This window comes from Coregonus lavaretus (genome assembly GCF_964263955.1).
Source record: "Coregonus lavaretus genome assembly, chromosome: 10".
In the NCBI taxonomy this organism is placed as follows: Eukaryota; Metazoa; Chordata; class Actinopteri; order Salmoniformes; family Salmonidae; genus Coregonus; species Coregonus lavaretus.
This window is the reverse complement of record NC_139997.1, coordinates 13589303-13616717: the sequence shown is the minus strand read 5'-3', so window position 1 is coordinate 13616717 and position 27415 is coordinate 13589303. Positions and strand designations below refer to the sequence as shown.

The 27415-nt window shown below is 40.4% G+C and overlaps 1 pseudogene across 1 annotated transcript in view; it reads left to right on the top strand.

Moving 5' to 3' along the window:
* LOC311136496 (ras-specific guanine nucleotide-releasing factor 2-like) overlaps nt 1–27415 on the top strand; it is a 69112-nt pseudogene that overhangs the window by 34857 nt on the left and 6840 nt on the right. The window contains exons 16-19 of the transcript XR_014615421.1: nt 21572–22222; nt 22342–22570; nt 22702–22808; nt 27121–27233. The product of XR_014615421.1 is annotated as a ras-specific guanine nucleotide-releasing factor 2-like (transcript). The remainder of the gene's footprint in view (nt 1–21571; nt 22223–22341; nt 22571–22701; nt 22809–27120; nt 27234–27415) is intronic.

Here is a 27415-nt window from a genome sequence, read left to right as displayed (position 1 = left end):
GACGGGTCTGACCTAGAGTATGTGGACAACTACAAATACCTAGGTGTCTGGTTAGACTGTAAACTCAACTTCCAGACTCACATAAAGAATCTCCAATCCAAAGTTAAATCTAGAATCGGCTTCCTATTTCGCAACAAAGCCTCCTTCACTCATGCTGCCAAACATGCCCTCGTAAAACTGACTATCCTACCGATCCTTGACTTCGGCGATGTCATTTACAAAATAGCCTCCAACACTCTACTCAGCAAATTGGATGTAGTCTATCACAGTGCCATCCGTTTTGTCTCCAAAGCCCCATACACTACCCACCACTGTGACCTGTACGCTCTTGTTGGCTGGTCCTCACTACATGTTCGTCGTCAAACCCACTGGCTCCAGGCCATCTATAAATCACTGCTAGGCAAATCCCCGCCTTATCTTAGCTCATTGGTCACCATAGCAGCACCCACCCGTAGTCTGCGCTCCAGCAGGTATATCTCACTGGTCATTCCCAAAGCCAACACCTCCTTTGGCCGCCATTCCTTCCAGTTCTCTGCTGCCAATGACTGGAACGAATTGCAAAAATCTCTGAAGCTGGAGACTCTTATCTCCCTCAATAACTTTAAGCATCAGTTGTCAGAGCACCTTACCGATCACTGCACCTGTACACAGCCCATCTGAAATTAGCCCACCCAACTACCTCATCCCTATATTGTTATTTATTTTGCTCTTTTGCACCCCAGTATCTCTATTTGCACATAATCTCTTGCACATCTAGCATTCCAGTGTTAATACTATTGTAATTATTTTGCACTATAGCCTATTTATTGCCTTACCTCCATAACTTGCTACATTTGCACACACTGTATATATATTTTCTGTTGTATTTTTGACTTTATGTTTTTTACCCCATATGTAACTCTGTGTTGTTTTTATTGCACTGCTTTGCTTTATCTTGGCCAGGTCGCAGTTGTAAATGAGAACCTGTTCTCAACTGGCTTACCTGGTTAAATAAAGGTGAAATAAAAAAAATTACAAAATACAGTACATCCTTAATTTCACTCATACAGTACATCCTTCATTTCACTCATACAGTACATCGTTCATTTCACTCATACAGTACATTCTTTATTTCACTCATACAGTACATCCTTCATTTCACTCATACAGTAGTTCATACAGTACATCCTTTATTTCACTCATACAGTAGTTCATACAGCAATCCTTCATTTCACTCATACACTAGTTCATACAGTATATCCTTTATTTCACTCATACAGTACATCCTTTATTTCACTCATACAGTACATCCTTCATTTCACTCATACAGTAGCTCATACAGTACATCATTTTTTTCACTCATACAGTAGTTCATGCAGCAATCCTTCATTTCTCTCATACACTAGTTCATACAGTACATCCTTAATTTCACTCATACAGTACATCCTTCATTTCACTCATACAGTACATCTTTCATTTCACTCATACAGTACATCCTTTATTTCACTCATTCAGTACATCCTTTATTTCACCCATACACTAGTTCATAAAGTACATCCTTTATTTCGCTCATACAGTACATCCTTCATTTCACTCATACAGTACATCCTTCATTTCACTCATACAGTACATCCTTCATTTCACTCATACAGTACATCCTTAATTTCACTCATACAGTACATTCTTTATTTCATTCATACAGTACATCCTTAATTTCACTCATACTGTAGTTCATACAGTACATCCTTTATTTCACTCATACAGTACATCCTTTATTTCACTCATACACTAGTTCATACAGTACATCCTTTATTTCACTCATACAGTACATCCTTCATTTCACTCATACAGTAGTTCATACAGTACATCCTTTATTTCACTCATACAATAGTTCATGCAGCAATCCTTCATTTCACTCATACACTAGTTCATACAGTACATCCTTTATTTCACTCATACAGTACATCCTTTATTTCACTCATACAGTACATCCTTCATTTCACTCATACAGTAGTTCATACAGTACATCCTATATTTCACTCATACAGTACATCCTTCATTTCACTCATACAGTACATCCTTTATTTCACTCATACACTAGTTCATACAGTACATCCTTTATTTCGCTCATACAGTACATCCTTCATTTCACTCATACAGTACATCCTTTATTTCACTCATACAGTACATCCTTTATTTCACTCATACACTACTTCATACAGTACATCCTTTATTTCACTCATACAGTACATCCTTCATTTCACTCATACAGTACATCCTTCATTTCACTCATACAGTACATCCTTTATTTCACTCATACAGTACATCCTTTATTTCACTCATACAGTACATCCTTCATTTCACTCATACAGTAGTTCATACAGTACATCCTTTATTTCACTCATACAGTACATCCTTAATTTCACTCATACAGTACATCCTTCATTTCACTCATACAGTACATCCTTTATTTCACTCATTCAGTACATCCTTTATTTCACCCATACACTAGTTCATACAGTACATTCTTTATTTCGCTCATACAGTACATCCTTAATTTCACTCATACAGTACATCCCTCATTTCACTCATACAGTACATTCTTTATTTCACTCATACAGTACATCCTTCATTTCACTCATACAGTAGTTCATACAGTACATCCTTTATTTCACTTATACAGTAGTTCATACAGCAATCCTTCATTTCACTCATACACTAGTTCATACAGTATATCCTTTATTTCACTCATACAGTACATCCTTTATTTCACTCATACAGTACATCCTTCATTTCACTCATACAGTAGTTCATACAGTACATCATTTTTTTCACTCATACAGTAGTTCATGCAGCAATCCTTCATTACTCTCATACACTAGTTCATACAGTACATCCTTAATTTCACTCATACAGTACATCCTTCATTTCACTCATACAGTACATCCTTCATTTCACTCATACAGTACATCCTTTATTTCACTCATTCATGTCACGATCGTCTAAAGAAGCGGACCAAGGCGCAGCGTGTTGAGCGAACATGTTTACTTTATTAAATTAAAGCAACCACGAAAACCACAAAACAAATGACGATAGTGAAGTCCTCTGTGACACTGACAGAACAATGGAACAAAAACCCACCATAAGAGGACCAAGCAGCGTGTCAAGCGGCAACAGGACCCAGCTCCAAAGGTCTGGACATGGGAGGAGATTTTGGACGGAAAAGGGTCCTGGACTTGGGAGGAAATCCTGGAGGGGATGGATCGCCGTCCATGGAGCGAGACAGTGGAGAGGCGACGGAGAGAGGAACAACGGCGTCGGCAGGGCCATCGTCGGAGGGACGAGAGGCAACCCCAAAAAGTTTTTTGGGGGGGGGCACATGGCTTGGGCGGTTGGGCAGCAGGAGGCTGCCACAGGGAGATGTGGAGAGAAGGCTATCGGATTACGGGAGCCATTGGCGAGTAGAGGGAGGGAAGTTGTTGTGGCACGGCATGAGAGACTGAGGTGTGTAACCAGTCCGGTCCGGCCCGTTCCTGATCCCCAGTTAAGGCCAGTGGTGTGTGTTCCCGGTACGGACCGGCCTGTTTCTACTCCACGCACCAGGTCCACGATGTGCGTCGCCAGCCCAGCTCGGCCTGTTCCTACTCCACGCACCAGGTCCACGATGTACATTCCAGCTCCACGTATCGGCCGGGTTAGAGTGAGCATTGAGCCGAATGTCATGAAGCCGGCCCAACGCATCAGGCCACCAGTGCGTCTTCTCGGGCCGGCGTACATGGCACCAGCCTTACGCATGGTGTTCCCGGTTCGCCCACATAGGCCGGTGCGGGTTATTCCACCTCCCCGTACTGGTCGGGCGACGGGGAGCATCAACCCGGGTAAGGTTGGGCAGGCTCAGTGCTCAAGGGGGCCAGTAAGCCTGCACGGTCCGGTATTTCCGGCGCCACCTCCCCGCTCCAGCTCAGTACCACCAGTGCCTACACCACGCACCAAGCCTCCTGTGTGTTCCCCGAGTCCTGTGCGTCCTGTTGCTGCTCTCCGCACTAGGCGTTATGAGAGTCCCCAGGGTCCAGTATGCCCTGTTCCGGCTCTCCGCACTAGCCCTTATGTGCGTCCCCAGGGTCCAGCATACCCTGTTGCTTCTCCCCGCACTAGCCCTGAGATGCGTGTCCTCAGCCCGGTACCTCCAGTTCCGGCACCACGCACCAGGCCTACGGTGCGCCTCAGACGGCCAGAGTCTGCCGTCTGCCCAACGGGGCCTGAACTGCCCGTCTGCCCAAAGGCGCTTAAGCCGCCCGTCTGCCATGAGCCGGAGCCGTCCGCCAGACCGGAGCCGCTAGAGCCTTCCTCCAGACAGGATCAGCCAGAGCCTTCCGCCAGCCATGAGCAGCCAGATCCGTCAGCCAGCCATGAGCAGCCAGATCCGTCAGCCAGCCATGAGCAGCCAGATCCGTCAGCCAGCCATGAGCAGCCAGATCCGTCAGCCAGCCATGAGCAGCCAGATCCGTCAGCCAGCCATGAGCAGCCAGATCCGTCGGCCAGCCATGAGCAGCCAGATCCGTCGGCCAGCCATGAGCAGCCAGATCCGTCGGCCAGCCATGAGCAGCCAGATCCGTCGGCCAGCCATGAGCAGCCAGATCCGTCGGCCAGCCATGAGCAGCCAGATCCGTCGGCCAGCCATGAGCAGCCAGATCCGTCAGCCAGCCATGAGCAGCCAGATCCGTCAGCCAGCCATGAGCAGCCAGATCCTTCAGCCAGCCATGAGCCGTCCAGCCAGGATCCGCCAGAGCCGTCCAGCCAGGACCCGCCAGAGCCAGCCAGCCAGGATCCGCCAGTGAGTCCGGTGCTGTCCCTTAGCCCGGTGCTGCCCCTTATCCTGGTGCTGCCCCTTAGTCCGGTACTGCCCCTTAGTCCGGTGCTGCCCCTTAGTCCGGTGCTGCCCGTTAGTCCGGTGCCGCCCCTTAATCCAGTGGGGTTTAGTTGGGGGGTGGTCATGTGGAGGAGGCTACGGAAGCGGATAGTGACTAAGGTGGGGTGGGGACCACGACCAGGGCCAGAACCGCCACCGTGGACAGACGCCCACCCAGACCCTCCCCTAGACTGTATGCTGGTGCGCCCGGAGTGCGCACCTTTAGGGGGGGGTACTGTGACACTCTGGCTCCGGGACGTTTGTATTTGAGCCAGGGTGTATTTTGTGTTGTTGGGTTTTGGTTTGGTTATGTTGGGCATTTGGGTGTATTTCTATGTTTGCATTTCTGGTGGTTGTATTTCTAGGTTTGGTCGATGACTCCCAATCGGAGGTAACGAGTGTCAGCTGTCGGCTCGTTATCTCTGATTGGGAGCCATATTTATTCTGTATGTTTTCCTGTGGGTATTGTGGGTTTTTGTTCCTGTGTAGTCTTTGTCACTGTTGGACTTCACTTTCGTCATTTGTTGTTTTTCGTGGTTGCTTTATTTAATAAGGTCATCATGTTCACTCGCAACGCTGCGTATTGGTCCGCTTCCTCAGACGATTGTGACAATGCAGTACATCCTTTATTTCACCCATACACTAGTTCATACAGTACATCCTTTATTTCGCTCATACAGTACATCCTTCATTTCACTCATACAGTACATCCTTCATTTCACTCATACAGTACATCCTTCATTTCACTCATACAGTACATCCTTTATTTCACTCATACAGTACATTCTTTATTTCATTCATGCAGTACATCCTTAATTTCATTCATACTGTAGTTCATACAGTACATCCTTTATTTCACTCATACAGTAGTTCATACAGCAATCCTTCATTTCACTCATACACTAGTTCATACAGTACATCCTTTATTTCACTCATACAGTACATCCTTTATTTCACTCATACACTAGTTCATACAGTACATTCTTTATTTCGCTCATACAGTACATCCTTAATTTCACTCATACAGTACATCCCTCATTTCACTCATACAGTACATTCTTTATTTCACTCATACAGTACATCCTTCATTTCACTCATACAGTAGTTCATACAGTACATCCTTTATTTCACTTATACAGTAGTTCATACAGCAATCCTTCATTTCACTCATACACTAGTTCATACAATATATCCTTTATTTCACTCATACAGTACATCCTTTATTTCACTCATACAGTACATCCTTCATTTCACTCATACAGTAGTTCATACAGTACATCCTTTTTTTCACTCATACAGTAGTTCATGCAGCAATCCTTCATTACTCTCATACACTAGTTCATAGAGTACATCCTTAATTTCACTCATACAGTACATCCTTCATTTTACTCATACAGTACATCCTTCATTTCACTCATACAGTACATCCTTTATTTCACTCATTCAGTACATCCTTTATTTCACCCATACACTAGTTCATACAGTACATCCTTTATTTCGCTCATACAGTACATCCTTCATTTCGCTCATACAGTACATCCTTCATTTCACTCATACAGTACATCCTTCATTTCACTCATACAGTACATCCTTTATTTCACTCATACAGTACATTCTTTGTTTCATTCATGCAGTACATCCTTTATTTCACTCATACTGTAGTTCATACAGTACATCCTTTATTTCACTCATACAGTAGTTCATACAGCAATCCTTCATTTCACTCATACACTAGTTCATACAGTACATCCTTTATTTCACTCATACAGTACATCCTTTATTTCACTCATACACTAGTTCATACAGTACATCCTTTATTTCACTCATACAGTACATCCTTCATTTCATTCATACAGTACATCCTTCATTTCACTCATACAGTAGTTCATACAGTACATCCTTTATTTCACTCATACAGTAGTTCATGCAGCAATCCTTCATTTCACTCATACACTAGTTCATACAGTACATCCTTTATTTCACTCATACAGTACATCCTTTATTTCACTCATACAGTACATCCTTCATTTCACTCATACAGTAGTTCATACAGTACATCCTATATTTCACTCATACAGTACATCCTTCATTTCACTCATACAGTACATCCTTTATTTCACTCATACACTAGTTCATACAGTACATCCTTTATTTCGCTCATACAGTACATCCTTCATTTCACTCATACAGTACATCCTTTATTTCACTCATACAGTACATCCTTTATTTCACTCATACACTAGTTCATACAGTACATCCTTTATTTCACTCATACAGTACATCCTTCATTTCACTCATACAGTACATCCTTCATTTCACTCATACAGTACATCCTTTATTTCACTCATACACTAGTTCATACAGTACATCCTTTATTTCACTCATACAGTACATCCTTCATTTCACTCATACAGTACATCCTTCATTTCACTCATACAGTGCATCCTTCATTTCACTCATACAGTACATCCTTTATTTCACTCATACAGTACATCCTTTATTTCACTCATACACTAGTTCATACAGTACATCCTTTATTTCACTCATACAGTACATCCTTCATTTCACTCATACAGTACATCCTTCATTTCACTCATACAGTACATCCTTTATTTCACTCATACAGTACATCCTTTATTTCACCCATACACTAGTTCATACAGTACATCCTTTATTTCGCTCATACAGTACATCCTTCATTTCACTCATACAGTACATCCTTCATTTCACTCATACAGTACATCCTTCATTTCACTCATACAGTACATCCTTTATTTCACTCATACAGTACATTCTTTATTTCATTCATACAGTACATCCTTAATTTCACACATACTGTAGTTCATACAGTACATCCTTCATTTCACTCATACAGTAGTTCATACAGTACATCCTTTATTTCACTCATACAGTACATCCTTAATTTCATTCATACAGTACATCCTTCATTTCACTCATACAGTACATCCTTTATTTCACTCATACAGTACATCCTTCATTTCACTCATACAGTAGTTCATACAGTACATCCTTTATTTCACTCATACAGTACATCCTTAATTTCACTCATACAGTACATCCTTCATTTCACTCATACAGTACATCCTTTATTTCACTCATTCAGTACATCCTTTATTTCACCCATACACTAGTTCATACAGTACATTCTTTATTTCGTTCATACAGTACATCCTTAATTTCACTCATACAGTACATCCCTCATTTTACTCATACAGTACATTCTTTATTTCACTCATACAGTACATCCTTCATTTCACTCATACAGTAGTTCATACAGTACATCCTTTATTTCACTTATACAGTAGTTCATACAGCAATCCTTCATTTCACTCATACACTAGTTCATACAGTATATCCTTTATTTCACTCATACAGTACATCCTTTATTTCACTCATACAGTACATCCTTCATTTCACTCATACAGTAGTTCATACAGTACATCATTTTTTTCACTCATACAGTAGTTCATGCAGCAATCCTTCATTACTCTCATACACTAGTTCATACAGTACATCCTTAATGTCACTCATACAGTACATCCTTCATTTCACTCATACAGTACATCCTTCATTTCACTCATACAGTACATCCTTTATTTCACTCATTCAGTACATCCTTTATTTCACCCATACACTAGTTCATACAGTACATCCTTTATTTCGCTCATACAGTACATCCTTCATTTCGCTCATACAGTACATCCTTCATTTCACTCATACAGTACATCCTTCATTTCACTCATACAGTACATCCTTTATTTCACTCATACAGTACATTCTTTATTTCATTCATGCAGTACATCCTTAATTTCATTCATACTGTAGTTCATACAGCAATCCTTCATTTCACTCATACACTAGTTCATACAGTACATCCTTTATTTCACTCATACAGTACATCCTTTATTTCACTCATACACTAGTTCATACAGTACATTCTTTATTTCGCTCATACAGTACATCCTTAATTTCACTCATATAGTACATCCCTCATTTCACTCATACAGTACATTCTTTATTTCACTCATACAGTACATCCTTCATTTCACTCATACAGTAGTTCATACAGTACATCCTTTATTTCACTTATACAGTAGTTCATACAGCAATCCTTCATTTCACTCATACACTAGTTCATACAATATATCCTTTATTTCACTCATACAGTACATCCTTTATTTCACTCATACAGTACATCCTTCATTTCACTCATACAGTAGTTCATACAGTACATCCTTTTTTTCACTCATACAGTAGTTCATGCAGCAATCCTTCATTACTCTCATACACTAGTTCATAGAGTACATCCTTAATTTCACTCATACAGTACATCCTTCATTTCACTCATACAGTACATCCTTCATTTCACTCATACAGTACATCCTTTATTTCACTCATTCAGTACATCCTTTATTTCACCCATACACTAGTTCATACAGTACATCCTTTATTTCGCTCATACAGTACATCCTTCATTTCGCTCATACAGTACATCCTTCATTTCACTCATACAGTACATCCTTCATTTCACTCATACAGTACATCCTTTATTTCACTCATACAGTACATTCTTTGTTTCATTCATGCAGTACATCCTTAATTTCACTCATACTGTAGTTCATACAGTACATCCTTTATTTCACTCATACAGTAGTTCATACAGCAATCCTTCATTTCACTCATACACTAGTTCATACAGTACATCCTTTATTTCACTCATACAGTACATCCTTTATTTCACTCATACACTAGTTCATACAGTACATCCTTTATTTCACTCATACAGTACATCCTTCATTTCATTCATACAGTACATCCTTCATTTCACTCATACAGTAGTTCATACAGTACATCCTTTATTTCACTCATACAGTAGTTCATGCAGCAATCCTTCATTTCACTCATACACTAGTTCATACAGTACATCCTTTATTTCACTCATACAGTACATCCTTTATTTCACTCATACAGTACATCCTTCATTTCACTCATACAGTAGTTCATACAGTACATCCTATATTTCACTCATACAGTACATCCTTCATTTCACTCATACAGTACATCCTTTATTTCACTCATACACTAGTTCATACAGTACATCCTTTATTTCGCTCATACAGTACATCCTTCATTTCACTCATACAGTACATCCTTTATTTCACTCATACAGTACATCCTTTATTTCACTCATACACTAGTTCATACAGTACATCCTTTATTTCACTCATACAGTACATCCTTCATTTCACTCATACAGTACATCCTTCATTTCACTCATACAGTACATCCTTAATTTCACTCATATAGTACATCCCTCATTTCACTCATACAGTACATTCTTTATTTCACTCATACAGTACATCCTTCATTTCACTCATACAGTAGTTCATACAGTACATCCTTTATTTCACTTATACAGTAGTTCATACAGCAATCCTTCATTTCACTCATACACTAGTTCATACAATATATCCTTTATTTCACTCATACAGTACATCCTTTATTTCACTCATACAGTACATCCTTCATTTCACTCATACAGTAGTTCATACAGTACATCCTTTTTTTCACTCATACAGTAGTTCATGCAGCAATCCTTCATTACTCTCATACACTAGTTCATAGAGTACATCCTTAATTTCACTCATACAGTACATCCTTCATTTCACTCATACAGTACATCCTTCATTTCACTCATACAGTACATCCTTTATTTCACTCATTCAGTACATCCTTTATTTCACCCATACACTAGTTCATACAGTACATCCTTTATTTCGCTCATACAGTACATCCTTCATTTCGCTCATACAGTACATCCTTCATTTCACTCATACAGTACATCCTTCATTTCACTCATACAGTACATCCTTTATTTCACTCATACAGTACATTCTTTGTTTCATTCATGCAGTACATCCTTAATTTCACTCATACTGTAGTTCATACAGTACATCCTTTATTTCACTCATACAGTAGTTCATACAGCAATCCTTCATTTCACTCATACACTAGTTCATACAGTACATCCTTTATTTCACTCATACAGTACATCCTTTATTTCACTCATACACTAGTTCATACAGTACATCCTTTATTTCACTCATACAGTACATCCTTCATTTCATTCATACAGTACATCCTTAATTTCACTCATACAGTAGTTCATACAGTACATCCTTTATTTCACTCATACAGTAGTTCATGCAGCAATCCTTCATTTCACTCATACACTAGTTCATACAGTACATCCTTTATTTCACTCATACAGTACATCCTTTATTTCACTCATACAGTACATCCTTCATTTCACTCATACAGTAGTTCATACAGTACATCCTATATTTCACTCATACAGTACATCCTTCATTTCACTCATACAGTACATCCTTTATTTCACTCATACACTAGTTCATACAGTACATCCTTTATTTCGCTCATACAGTACATCCTTCATTTCACTCATACAGTACATCCTTTATTTCACTCATACAGTACATCCTTTATTTCACTCATACACTAGTTCATACAGTACATCCTTTATTTCACTCATACAGTACATCCTTCATTTCACTCATACAGTACATCCTTCATTTCACTCATACAGTACATCCTTTATTTCACTCATACACTAGTTCATACAGTACATCCTTTATTTCACTCATACAGTACATCCTTCATTTCACTCATACAGTACATCCTTAATTTCACTCATACAGTGCATCCTTCATTTCACTCATACAGTACATCCTTTATTTCACTCATACAGTACATCCTTTATTTCACTCATACACTAGTTCATACAGTACATCCTTTATTTCACTCATACAGTACATCCTTCATTTCACTCATACAGTACATCCTTAATTTCACTCATACAGTACATCCTTTATTTCACTCATACAGTACATCCTTTATTTCACCCATACACTAGTTCATACAGTACATCCTTTATTTCGCTCATACAGTACATCCTTCATTTCACTCATACAGTACATCCTTCATTTCACTCATACAGTACATCCTTCATTTCACTCATACAGTACATCCTTCATTTCACTCATACAGTACATTCTTTATTTCATTCATACAGTACATCCTTAATTTCACACATACTGTAGTTCATACAGTACATCCTTTTTTTCACTCATACACTAGTTCATACAGTACATCCTTTATTTCACTCATACAGTACATCCTTTATTTCACTCATACAGTACATCCTTCATTTCACTCATACAGTAGTTCATACAGTACATCCTATATTTCATTCATACAGTACATCCTTCATTTCACTCATACAGTACATCCTTTATTTCACTCATACACTAGTTCATACAGTACATCCTTTATTTCGCTCATACAGTACATCCTTCATTTCACTCATACAGTACATCCTTCATTTCACTCATACAGTACATCCTTCATTTCACTCATACAGTACATCCTTTATTTCACTCATACAGTACATCCTTTATTTCACTCATACACTAGTTCATACAGTACATCCTTTATTTCACTCATACAGTACATCCTTCATTTCACTCATACAGTACATCCTTCATTTCACTCATAAAGTACATCCTTTATTTCACTCATACACTAGTTCATACAGTACATCCTTTATTTCACTCATACAGTACATCCTTCATTTCACTCATACAGTACATCCTTAATTTCACTCATACAGTAGTTCATACAGTACATCCTTTATTTCACTCATACAGTAGTTCATGCAGCAATCCTTCATTTCACTCATACACTAGTTCATACAGTACATCCTTTATTTCACTCATACAGTACATCCTTTATTTCACTCATACAGTACATCCTTCATTTCACTCATACAGTAGTTCATACAGTACATCCTATATTTCACTCTCACAGTACATCCTTGATTTCACTCATACAGTACATCCTTTATTTCACTCATACACTAGTTCATACAGCACATCCTTTATTTCGCTCATACAGTACATCCTTCGTTTCACTCATACAGTACATCCTCATTTCACTCATACAGTACATCCTTCATTTCACTCATACAGTACATCCTTTATTTCACTCATACAGTACATCCTTTATTTCACTCATACACTAGTTCATACAGTACATCCTTTATTTCACTCATACAGTACATCCTTCATTTCACTCATACAGTACATCCTTCATTTCACTCATACAGTACATCCTTTATTTCACTCATACAGTACATCCTTTATTTCACTCATACAGTACATCCTTCATTTCACTCATACAGTAGATCATACAGTACATCCTTTATTTCACTCATACAGTACATCCTTAATTTCACTCATACAGTAGTTCATACAGTACATCCTATATTTCACTCTCACAGTACATCCTTGATTTCACTCATACAGTACATCCTTTATTTCACTCATACACTAGTTCATACAGCACATCCTTTATTTCGCTCATACAGTACATCCTTCGTTTCACTCATACAGTACATCCTCATTTCACTCATACAGTACATCCTTCATTTCACTCATACAGTACATCCTTTATTTCACTCATACAGTACATCCTTTATTTCACTCATACACTAGTTCATACAGTACATCCTTTATTTCACTCATACAGTACATCCTTCATTTCACTCATACAGTACATCCTTCATTTCACTCATACAGTACATCCTTTATTTCACTCATACAGTACATCCTTTATTTCACTCATACAGTACATCCTTCATTTCACTCATACAGTAGATCATACAGTACATCCTTTATTTCACTCATACAGTACATCCTTAATTTCACTCATACAGTACATCCTTAATTTCACTCATACAGTACATCCTTTATTTCACTCATTCAGTACATCCTTTATTTCACCCATACACTACTTCATACAGTACATTCTTTATTTCGCTCATACAGCTTAATACTGCTTAATACCCCAGCCATCCTACAATCCAAACTAGATGCCCTCAACCTCACGCAAATTATCAACGAACCTACCAGGTACAACCCTAAATCCGTAAACATGGGTACCCTCATAGATATCATCCTGACTAACATACCCTCTAAATACACCTCAGCTGTCTTCAACCAGGATCTCAGCGATCACTGCCTTATTGCTTGCGTCCGTAACGGGTCCGCGGTCAAACGACCACCCCTCATCACTGTCAAACGCTCCGTAAAACACTTTAGCGAGCAGGCCTTCCTAATTGACCTGGCCCAGGTATCCTGGATGAATATAGATCTCATTCCGTCAGTAGAGGATGCCTGGTTGTTCCTTAAAAGTAATTTCCTCTCAATCTTAAATAAACATGCCCCATTCAAAAAATACAGAACTAAGAACCGATATAGCCCCTGGTTCTCCTCAGACTTGACTGCCCTTGACCAGCACAAAAACATCCTGTGGCGTACAGCATTAGCATCAAATAGCCCCCGCGATATGCAACTTTTCAGGGAAGTTAGGAACCAATATACACAAGCAGTCAGGAAAGCAAAGGCTAACTTTTTCAAACAGAAATTTGCATCCTGTAGCACTAACTCCAAAAAGTTTTGGGACACTGTAAAGTCCATGGAGAATAAGAGCACTTCCTCCCAGCTGCCCACTGCACTGAGGCTAGGAAACACTATCACCACCGATAAATCTACAATAATCGAGAATTTCAACAAGCATTTTGCTACAGCTGGCCATGCTTTCCATCTGGCTACCACTACCCCGGCCACCAACTCTTCACCCTCTGCTGCAACTTGCCCATGCCCCCCCCGCTTCTCCTTCACATAAATTCAGACAGCTGATGTTTTGAAAGCGCTGCAAAATCTGGACCCCTACAAATCAGCTGGGCTAGACAATCTGGACCCTTTCTTTCTAAAACTAGCCGCCGAAATTGTCGCAACCCCTATTACTAGTCTGTTCAACCTCTCTTTCATAACGTCTGAGATCCCCAGAGATTGGAAAGCTGCCGCGGTCATCCCCCTCTTCAAAGGGGGTGACACTCTAGATCCAAACTGCTACAGACCTATATCCATCCTGCCTTGCCTTTCGAAAGTATTTGAAAGCCAAGTTAACAAACAGATCACCGACCATTTCGAATACCACCGTACCTTCTCCGCTATGCAATCCGGTTTCCGAGCTGGTCATGGGTGCACTTCAGCCACGCTCAAGGTCCTAAACGATATTATAACCGCGATTGATAATAGACAGTACTGTGCAGCCGTCTTCATCGACCTGGCCAAGGCTTTCGACTCTGTCAACCACCGCATTCTTATTGGCAGACTAAATAGCCTTGGTTTCTCAAATGACTGCCTCGCCTGGTTCACCAACTACTTCTCAGATAGAGTTCAGTGTGTCAAATCGGAGGGCCTGTTGTCTGGACCTATGGCAGTCTCTATGGGGGTGCCACAGGGTTCAATTCTTGGGCCGACACTTTTCTCCGTGTATATCAATGATGTCGCTCTTGCTGCTGGTGACTCTCAGATCCACCTCTACGCAGACGACACCATTTTGTATACATCTGGCCCTTCATTGGACACTGTGTTAACAAACCTCAAAACGAGCTTCAATGCCATACAACACTCCTTCAGTAGCCTCCAACTGCTCTTAAACACTAGTAAAACTAAATGCATGCTTTTCAATCGAACGCTGCTGGCACCCGCCCACCCGACTAGAATCACCACTCTCGACGGGTCTGACCTAGAGTATGTGGACAACTACAAATACCTAGGTGTCTGGTTAGACTGTAAACTCAACTTCCAGACTCACATAAAGAATCTCCAATCCAAAGTTAAATCTAGAATCGGCTTCCTATTTCGCAACAAAGCCTCCTTCACTCATGCTGCCAAACATGCCCTCGTAAAACTGACTATCCTACCGATCCTTGACTTCGGCGATGTCATTTACAAAATAGCCTCCAACACTCTACTCAGCAAATTGGATGTAGTCTATCACAGTGCCATCCGTTTTGTCTCCAAAGCCCCATACACTACCCACCACTGTGACCTGTACGCTCTTGTTGGCTGGTCCTCACTACATGTTCGTCGTCAAACCCACTGGCTCCAGGCCATCTATAAATCACTGCTAGGCAAATCCCCGCCTTATCTTAGCTCATTGGTCACCATAGCAGCACCCACCCGTAGTCTGCGCTCCAGCAGGTATATCTCACTGGTCATTCCCAAAGCCAACACCTCCTTTGGCCGCCATTCCTTCCAGTTCTCTGCTGCCAATGACTGGAACGAATTGCAAAAATCTCTGAAGCTGGAGACTCTTATCTCCCTCAATAACTTTAAGCATCAGTTGTCAGAGCACCTTACCGATCACTGCACCTGTACACAGCCCATCTGAAATTAGCCCACCCAACTACCTCATCCCTATATTGTTATTTATTTTGCTATTTTGCACCCCAGTATCTCTATTTGCACATAATCTCTTGCACATCTAGCATTCCAGTGTTAATACTATTGTAATTATTTTGCACTATAGCCTATTTATTGCCTTACCTCCATAACTTGCTACATTTGCACACACTGTATATATATTTTCTGTTGTATTTTTGACTTTATGTTTTTTACCCCATATGTAACTCTGTGTTGTTTTTATTGCACTGCTTTGCTTTATCTTGGCCAGGTCGCAGTTGTAAATGAGAACCTGTTCTCAACTGGCTTACCTGGTTAAATAAAGGTGAAATAAAAAAAATTACAAAATACAGTACATCCTTAATTTCACTCATACAGTACATCCTTCATTTCACTCATACAGTACATCGTTCATTTCACTCATACAGTACATTCTTTATTTCACTCATACAGTACATCCTTCATTTCACTCATACAGTAGTTCATACAGTACATCCTTTATTTCACTCATACAGTAGTTCATACAGCAATCCTTCATTTCACTCATACACTAGTTCATACAGTATATCCTTTATTTCACTCATACAGTACATCCTTTATTTCACTCATACAGTACATCCTTCATTTCACTCATACAGTAGCTCATACAGTACATCATTTTTTTCACTCATACAGTAGTTCATGCAGCAATCCTTCATTTCTCTCATACACTAGTTCATACAGTACATCCTTAATTTCACTCATACAGTACATCCTTCATTTCACTCATACAGTACATCTTTCATTTCACTCATACAGTACATCCTTTATTTCACTCATTCAGTACATCCTTTATTTCACCCATACACTAGTTCATAAAGTACATCCTTTATTTCGCTCATACAGTACATCCTTCATTTCACTCATACAGTACATCCTTCATTTCACTCATACAGTACATCCTTCATTTCACTCATACAGTACATCCTTAATTTCACTCATACAGTACATTCTTTATTTCATTCATACAGTACATCCTTAATTTCACTCATACTGTAGTTCATACAGTACATCCTTTATTTCACTCATACAGTACATCCTTTATTTCACTCATACACTAGTTCATACAGTACATCCTTTATTTCACTCATACAGTACATCCTTCATTTCACTCATACAGTAGTTCATACAGTACATCCTTTATTTCACTCATACAATAGTTCATGCAGCAATCCTTCATTTCACTCATACACTAGTTCATACAGTACATCCTTTATTTCACTCATACAGTACATCCTTTATTTCACTCATACAGTACATCCTTCATTTCACTCATACAGTAGTTCATACAGTACATCCTATATTTCACTCATACAGTACATCCTTCATTTCACTCATACAGTACATCCTTTATTTCACTCATACACTAGTTCATACAGTACATCCTTTATTTCGCTCATACAGTACATCCTTCATTTCACTCATACAGTACATCCTTTATTTCACTCATACAGTACATCCTTTATTTCACTCATACACTACTTCATACAGTACATCCTTTATTTCACTCATACAGTACATCCTTCATTTCACTCATACAGTACATCCTTCATTTCACTCATACAGTACATCCTTTATTTCACTCATACAGTACATCCTTTATTTCACTCATACAGTACATCCTTCATTTCACTCATACAGTAGTTCATACAGTACATCCTTTATTTCACTCATACAGTACATCCTTAATTTCACTCATACAGTACATCCTTCATTTCACTCATACAGTACATCCTTTATTTCACTCATTCAGTACATCCTTTATTTCACCCATACACTAGTTCATACAGTACATTCTTTATTTCGCTCATACAGTACATCCTTAATTTCACTCATACAGTACATCCTTCATTTCACTCATACAGTACATCCTTCATTTCACTCATACAGTACATCTTTTATTTCACTCATACAGTACATCCTTCATTTCACTCATACAGTAGTTCATACAGTACATCCTTTATTTCACTCATGCAGTAGTTCATACAGCAATCCTTCATTTCACTCATACACTAGTTCATACAGTACATCCTTTATTTCACTCATACAGTACATCCTTTATTTCACTCATACAGTACATCCTTCATTTCACTCATACAGTAGTTCATACAGTACATCATTAATTTCACTCATACAGTACATCATTAATTTCACTCATACAGTACATCCTTCATTTCACTCATACAGTACATCCTTTATTTCACTCATTCAGTACATCCTTTATTTCACCCATACACTAGTTCATACAGTACATTCTTTATTTCGCTCATACAGTACATCCTTAATTTCACTCATACAGTACATCCTTCATTTCACTCATACAGTACATCCTTCATTTCACTCATACAGTACATTCTTTATTTCACTCATACAGTACATCCTTCATTTCACTCATACAGTAGTTCATACAGTACATCCTTTTTTTCACTCATACAGTAGTTCATGCAGCAATCCTTCATTTCTCTCATACACTAGTTCATACAGTACATCCTTAATTTCACTCATACAGTACATCCTTCATTTCACTCATACAGTACATCCTTCATTTCACTCATACAGTACATCCTTTATTTCACTCATACACTAGTTCATACAGTACATCCTTTATTTCACTCATACAGTACATCCTTCATTTCACTCATACAGTACATCCTTCATTTCACTCAGACAGTAGTTCATACAGTACATCCTTTATTTCACTCATACAGTAGTTCATGCAGCAATCCTTCATTTCACTCATACACTAGTTCATACAGTACATCCTTTATTTCACTCATACAGTACATCCTTCATTTCACTCATACAGTAGTTCATACAGTACATCCTATATTTCACTCATACAGTACATCCTTCATTTCACTCATACAGTACATCCTTTATTTCACTCATACACTAGTTCATACAGTACATCCTTTATTTCGCTCATACAGTACATCCTTCATTTCACTCATACAGTACATCCTTCATTTCACTCATACAGTACATCCTTAATTTCACTCATACAGTACATCCTTTATTTCACTCATACAGTACATCCTTTATTTCACTCATACACTAGTTCATACAGTACATCCTTTATTTCACTCATACAGTACATCCTTCATTTCACTCATACAGTACATCCTTCATTTCACTCATACAGTACATCCTTTATTTCACTCATACAGTACATCCTTTATTTCACTCATACAGTACATCCTTAATTTCACTCATACAGTAGTTCGTACAGTACATCCTTTCTTTCACTCATACAGTACATCCTTAATTTCACTCATACACTACATCCTTCATTTCACTCATACAGTACATCCTTTATTTCACTCATTCAGTACATCCTTTATTTCACCCATACACTAGTTCATACAGTACATTCTTTATTTCGCTCATACAGTACATCCTTAATTTCACTCATACAGTACATCCTTCATTTCACTCATACAGTACATCCTTCATTTCACTCATACAGTACATTTTTATTTCACTCATACAGTACATCCTTAATTTCACTCATACAGTAGTTCATACAGTACATCCTTTATTTCACTCATACAGTAGTTCATACAGCAATCCTTCATTTCACTCATACACTAGTCCATACAGTACATCCTTTATTTCACTCATACAGTACATCCTTTATTTCACTCATACAGTACATCCTTCATTTCACTCATACAGTATTTCATACAGTACATCCTTTTTTTCACTCATACAGTAGTTCATGCAGCAATCCTTCATTTCACTCATATACTAGTTCATACAGTACATCCTTAATTTCACTCATACAGTACATCCTTAATTTCACTCATACCGTACATCCTTCATTTCACTCATACAGTACATCCTTTATTTCACTCATTCAGTACATCCTTTATTTCACCCATACACTAGTTCATACAGTACATCCTTTATTTCACTCATACAGTACATCCTTAATTTCACTCATACAGTACATCCTTCATTTCACTCATACAGTACATCCTTTATTTCACTCATTCAGTACATCCTTTATTTCACCCATACACTAGTTCATACAGTACATTCTTTATTTCGCTCATACAGTACATCCTTAATTTCACTCATACAGTACATCCTTCATTTCACTCATACAGTACATCCTTCATTTCACTCATACAGTACATTCTTTATTTCACTCATACAGTACATCCTTCATTTCACTCATACAGTAGTTCATACAGTACATCCTTTATTTCACTCATACAGTAGTTCATACAGCAATCCTTCATTTCACTCATACACTAGTTCATACAGTACATCCTTTATTTCACTCATACAGTACATCCTTAATTTCACTCATACAGTACATCCTTCATTTCACTCATACAGTAGTTCATACATTACATCCTTTATTTCACTCATACAGTACATCCTTCATTTCACTCATACAGTACATCCTTCATTTCACTCATACAGTAGTTCATACATTACATCCTTTATTTCACTCATACAGTACATCCTTCATTTCACTCATACAGTACATCCTTCATTTCACTCATACAGTAGTTCATACAGTACATCCTTTATTTCACTCATACAGTACATCCTTCATTTCACTCATACAGTACATCCTTCATTTCACTCATACAGTAGTTCATACATTACATCCTTTATTTCACTCATACAGTACATCCTTCATTTCACTCATCCAGTACATCCTTCATTTCACTCATACAGTAGTTCATACAGTACATCCTTTATTTCACTCATACAGTACATCCTTCATTTCACTCATCTCTTCTCTCTCTCTACTCCTCTTCTTATCCCACTCCTCTCTTCTCTCTCTCCTCTCCTCATCCCACCCCTCTCTTCTCTCTCTCCACTCCTCTTCTTATCCCACCCCTCTCTTCTCGCTCTTCTCTCCTCTTCTTATCCCACCCCTCTCTTCTCTCTCCACTCCTCTTCTTATCCCACCCCTCTCATCTCGCTCTTCTCTCCTCTTCTTATCCCACCCCTCTCTTCTCGCTCTTCTCTACTCTTCTTTTCCCACCCCTCTCTTCTCTCTCTCCACTCCTCTTCTTATCCCACCCCTCTCTTCTCTCTCTCCACTCCTCTTCTTATCCCACCCCTCTCTTCTCTCTCTCCACTCCTTCTTATCCCACCCCTCTCTTCTCTCTCTCCTCTCCTCTTCTTATCCCACCCCTCTCTTCTCTCCTCCTCTCCTCTTCTTATCCCACCCCTCTCTTCTCTCTCTCCTCTCCTCTTCTTATCCCACCCCTCTCTTCTCTCTCTCCACTCCTTCTTATCCCACCCCTCTCTTCTCTCCTCCTCTCAGGTCTCTGGAGTTGTTCTTTGCTACCAACCAGGGGACGTGGGGCGGAGAGCACCTCAACAACAAATCTCCCCGTCTCTGTCGCAAGTTCTCCTCTCCTCCTCTTACCATCCCCTCCTCCCCTGTCCACTGCCGCAAACTCTCCCTCTCCTCCCGCAAACTTTCCCTCTCCTCCAAGGCAGGAGTCCTAGACCTCTCCACCCCTTCCTCCTCTGCTGCTAATTCCCCCACTTCCACCCACCCTCCCTCCATCTCCTCCCCCCCTCCCACCTCAACCCGGGCTCCGTCAGGATTCTCCCCCTCCCACCTCCACCCGGGCTCCGTCAGGGTTCTCCTCCCCCCCTCCCACCTCCACCCGGGCTCCGTCAGGGTTCTCCTCCCCCCTCCCACCTCCACCCGGGCTCCGTCAGGGTTCTCCTCCCCCCCTCCCACCTCCACCTGGGCTCCATCAGGGTTCAACCCCCCCCCCTCCCACCTCTACTCGGGCTCCCAGCATACCAACAATCCCGGGGGTCTCCAACTCCCCTCCCACCACCTCTCTGGACCGCCCTCCCGGTTCACCAGAACCTGCACCCCCCCCAACGCTGGAAGAGGGAGGAGACATGCCGCGCATCGAAGCCTTCTGTGGGAAACTCAGACGCAGCATCCGCAGGGGTAGGCTGGCACACACACACATGCAGGAATACACACACAAACATACACACACACACGCAGGAACACACACACAAACACACACAAAGAAACACACACTTACTGTGCATTTTAATTAACAGCTGTTCTGGAGACCGTTTCTCTGGAGAAGTTCCTCCCAGAGTCTAACCCCCAAGTCAGTCGAGGACCGAGTCCCCCTGACAGAGTCCCCCTATCGCTCCCCCTCTACACACCGACACATGCGATACAGACAGTCTGGAGGTTCCACGGGGGAGAACAATCGTGGTACGATGTCACCAGCCTCAGCCTATGCTATTGCCACGGCAGCCGCCGGACACAGCAGTTCCCAGGGTAAAAGACAACATCAACACCTGGTAAATACCTGTACCGTAAATCTCCTTTTCTGACTCTCGCTTTCTCCTTCTCCTTCTCTCTCTCTCGATCTTGCTCTCTCTCTCTCTCTCTCTACCTCCTTCTCTTAGGTTTCAATAATAGTGAAAGGACCTGTGACAAGGAGTTTATCATCCGTAGAGCAGCTACCAACAGAGTCCTCAATGTATGGCGTCACTGGGTCTCCAAGCACTCACAGGTCTGAACCACACACACACACACACTGCCTACCCCCTGCTGTCCTCTGTCAGACCTGCTCTGTGCTTGTCTGTGCTTGTGTCACCCTGCTCCCCAGGGGCCTCCTGGTGTCCTGGCCTCTGGAGTAGAGATGACAGGACTGTAGTAGACATGACTGTAGTAGACAGGACTGTAGTAGACAGGACTGAAGTAGACAGGACTGTAGTTGACATGACCGTAGTAGACAGGACATGACTGTAGTAGACAGGACATGACTGTAGTAGACATGACATGACTGTAGTAGACAGGACTGTAGTAGACAAGACTGTAGTTGACATGACCGTAGTAGACAGGACATGACTGTAGTAGACAGGACATGACTGTAGTAGACAGGACATGACTGTAGTAGACAGGACTGTAGTAGACAAGACTGTAGTAGACAGGACTGACGTAGACAGGACATGACTGTAGTAGACATGACTGTAGTAGACAGGACTGAAGTAGACAGGACATGACTGTAGTAGACATGACTGTAGTAGACAGGACTGAAGTAGACAGGACATGACTGTAGTAGACATGACTGTAGTAGACAGGACTGAAGTAGACAGGACATGACTGTAGTAGACATGACCGTAGTAGACAGGACATTACTGTAGTAGACAGGACATGACTGTAGTAGACATGACTGTAGTAGACAGGACTGAAGTAGACAGGACATGACTGTAGTAGACATGACCGTAGTAGACAGGACATGACTGTAGTAGACAGGACATGACTGTAGTAGACAGGACTGAAGTAGACAGGACATGACTGTAGTAGACTTGACCGTAGTAGACAGGACATGACTGTAGTAGACTTGACCGTAGTAGACAGGACATGACTGTAGTACCCTTTACAGCAGGGGTGGTTTGAGTTTTTATTTTTATTTTTTGGGGGGGAACAAACTCAATATACTTTAAAAGGACAAAAATCAAATCAAGCTTTATTTCAGACATCAAGCTTTATTTCAGACATGGAATGCAACACAATGTGCTTACAGGAAGAAAATAATAAAAACAATGAAACTAAAAACTGCAATATTTACCAGACAACAAACATAAGAGGATAAAAAACTAAAGAATAATAATAAAAACTGAATGACTAAAAAACACCCTGAGGAAAAGCAAAGCTAAAAAGGTGTGTTTTAAGATATATGTCCACAGTTTCGGCCCCCCTCAGGTTCTCTGGCGGGCTATTCCAGAGGCTGGGGGCATAGTAACTAAAGGCTGCCTATCCATGCCTCTTGATCCTAGGTTTTGGGATAGTTAAAAGGCCAGTGCCAGAAGACCTGAGGGACCTACTGGGTACATAACTTAAAAGCATGTCTGACATGTATTGGGGTGCACAATCGTGGATTGATTTAAAAACCAATTGAAGAATCTTAAAATTAATTCTAAAACTCAAAGGCAGCCAGTGCAGAGACCTTAAAACCGGTGTAATGTGTGCTCTACGTCTGGTCTTGGTCAGTACCCATGCTACAGCATTCTCTATGTTTTGCAGTTGACCAATGGCTTTCTTAGGTTGTCCAGACAGGAGAGCATTACTGTTGTCAAGCCTGCTTGTAATAAAAGCATGGATGAGTCTCTCTGTATCAGCCTGAGAGAGAAACGGCCACACCTTGGCAATGTTCCTCAGGTGGTAAAAAGTTATTTTAGTCACATTCCTAATGTGTGATTCGAAATTGAGTTCAGAATCTAAAATAACACCTAGGTTTTTTACCTGGTGTTTTATCTTTATTGCCCGTTAATTAAAACGTGTGGCCAGATTCTCTCTCTGTGCTTTGGCTCCAACAATAGGCCCTTTTCACGTGACGTCAGACAACTTCCGTTCTGCCGCGATGCAGGTTATGTTTACATCCGGTGTCGCTTAGGAACGCTTAGCTAGTAGCACATCATTATGGAGTTCACCCAGTCCCTTTCACATCTGCCACCAATACGACTTAACGACGTAGAACGACTTGCTGACAAGTGGTCCCTTACTTCAAGATCGAAGCTTGATAAAGGCTACAAGTTCTTCGTTGAAGGTTACCTGTTTGATTATGAAGGTACGTGTTTATCTTTATTTAGCTTAAATTAGCCCTATGCTAGCGAAGGTTATGAGCTGACGAGTTTCTGTTTTGCAGCCTCTTTTTAATATTACTGCTGTTTGTATCGACCGTAAGATAAGAGTCAGTAATGTATTAATGGCTAATGCTGCGCCCTTTCTCCCAATCACTGTATTGAAACAGTCTCAAGTGTAGTTAACGGTGAGGTGACAGTGAGAGGGCGATGTTACAGGTCCATGAAGAAAAATGAGGAGGCTCATCGGCTTCAGGTTTCTCAGATAAACTATAGTAAAATATAGTATTTTTACTTAACTGCCATATACTTTTACTTTTTTTGCCAAACAGATACATGGTTACTCTTATTTGTAATACTAACCAGGAGAAGGACGGCAGGCATAGTCGTGATCGTTTGTCACTGCAGGCAAAGCACCCTCTGTGCTGTCAGGCATCTCATGATCAGAATCATCCAGGACAGCAACACCAAGACGCTTTCTTGCTCGCTGGTAAACTGACTCCCGAGCTTGTGAGCCGCCTCCTATATGTGTGAAATTAACCATATGCTTGTCATGATACATTTTGGTAATCACTTTTCAGTCCCTAAAATGACAAAATGTAGCAGCTATATTGCATCAGGATTAAATTATTAAACATTTTGTACAAGTAATATATTATTGGATTACAGTGGTATTACGTTTAACGCTGTCTACCTATCCTTACCCCAATCATTCCAGTGGAATCTAGACGGCACTGATCCCTGTTTAATACGGATCCGTCCACTGGCCGATGTGTATCTATCCTCAGGGGGAAAGTGCTGACTGCAAACAAAGGTGCTCCCACGAAGAATCTTAAAACTTGGTCCCTCATCTCTCCTGATCGCCCTCACCCAACGGGCACGTATTTCTCCATCAACAGGGAAATCGTGAAAACTCAGATACGGGAATTTCTGTTTGTTGTTTGAACAAAATGGTACACTGCAATAGCATCTTCTCGAAGATTGTGCCATGCTTCGGTGTTGGATGGGATACTGTTGCGATACAGACACCGGGAGAAAAGAAACAGCTAAATTAACATTCAGCTTTGACCAGGAATCAATATTTATCTAGCTATCATGCACAACAGTATTTGAATAGGTGAGTTACTATACATTCATGAATAAACTAACTGCCTAACAAAGGGTTAGATAGCTAGCTAAGTAAACTTGTTACATTACAGCCAGGCAGCAATGTAACGCTACCTTTTAACGTTATCGGTATCTGGTACTAAGTTGTTGTTAGCTAACGTTAGCCCACTTTTAAGTAACTAAGGCAGTGAACAATTATGAATTAACAATAACGTTAGCAAGTTACAAACCATTGCATATACGTAAACATTATTACTCTTAACTTTACTAATTTAACTTAAACGTACCTTTTGGAATTTCTTCAAGTAGCTAGCTTGCTAGTTAGTGGTCAACAGTTGTATTTTCGTTGAGAAGTCTCAGGTTACGGGCGAACGGAAGTGAAGTTAACCTGCTACGCGGAAAGGCGGAAGTTAGATGACGTCATCGTGAAAAGGGCCTATAAGTACCTCGGTCTTGTCTTGATTTAGCTGGAGGAAGTTGTGAGACATCCAAGTATTTAAATCACTAATACAGTCTAATTTATCCGTGGAGCTAAAATCCTCTGGTGACACAGAAATGTAAAGTTGTGTATCATCTGCCTAGCAGTGAAAATCAATGCTGTGCTTTCTGATAATGCTGCCAAGGGGTAACATATATAAACTGTACCGGACCCAAAATCAAACCTTGTGGAATGCCACATGTGATATATATTTTCTCTGAGTTATGTTCACCAAGGGTGACAAACTCTTGACCGGTTAAATAGGTCCTAAACCAATTTAGAACTGGACCGAAGAGGCCAACCCACCTCTCCAGTCTGTCCAGAAGGACATCATGGTCAATGATAATGGACCTACATTCATACAGTTTCTTGACTGTGTCCAGCTCGCTAATAATCACCAAAATGAAAGCTAGACAGTCAGGGAGCATCGAACATTCCAAAAACAATAGATAGAGGACAAATCTTTGCAAATTTTGACGCCGAGGAAATATAACACATTTTCAGTACGGCCCTCCGGACCTTGTTGAAGACCAAATGCGGCCCCCGGGCCAAAATGAGTTTGACACCCCTGGTTTAAAGCATCCTCTGTAGATGTATTGCACTGGAAATTACTGAGGACTGGGGAAATTATCAAAAAATGGTGTGTGTGTCAGGACTTTGAGATGAACAGTGAGCTGAAGATGGGTGTAATGACTCTACTGGAGGAGGTGCTACGAGACCCCGACCTGCTGCCTCAGGAGAGGAAAGCCACTGGCAACATAGTAAGGTACACACACACACACACACATACACACACACACACCAGTGGAAGCTCCTCAGAGGAGGAAGGTGAGTCCTCAGTGAATTTCATAAAAATATATATTTTTAAACATTTAAAAAGTTATCCTTTTTAGATAAAACTATACTAAATATATTCACATATTACCAAATAATTGATTAAAACACACT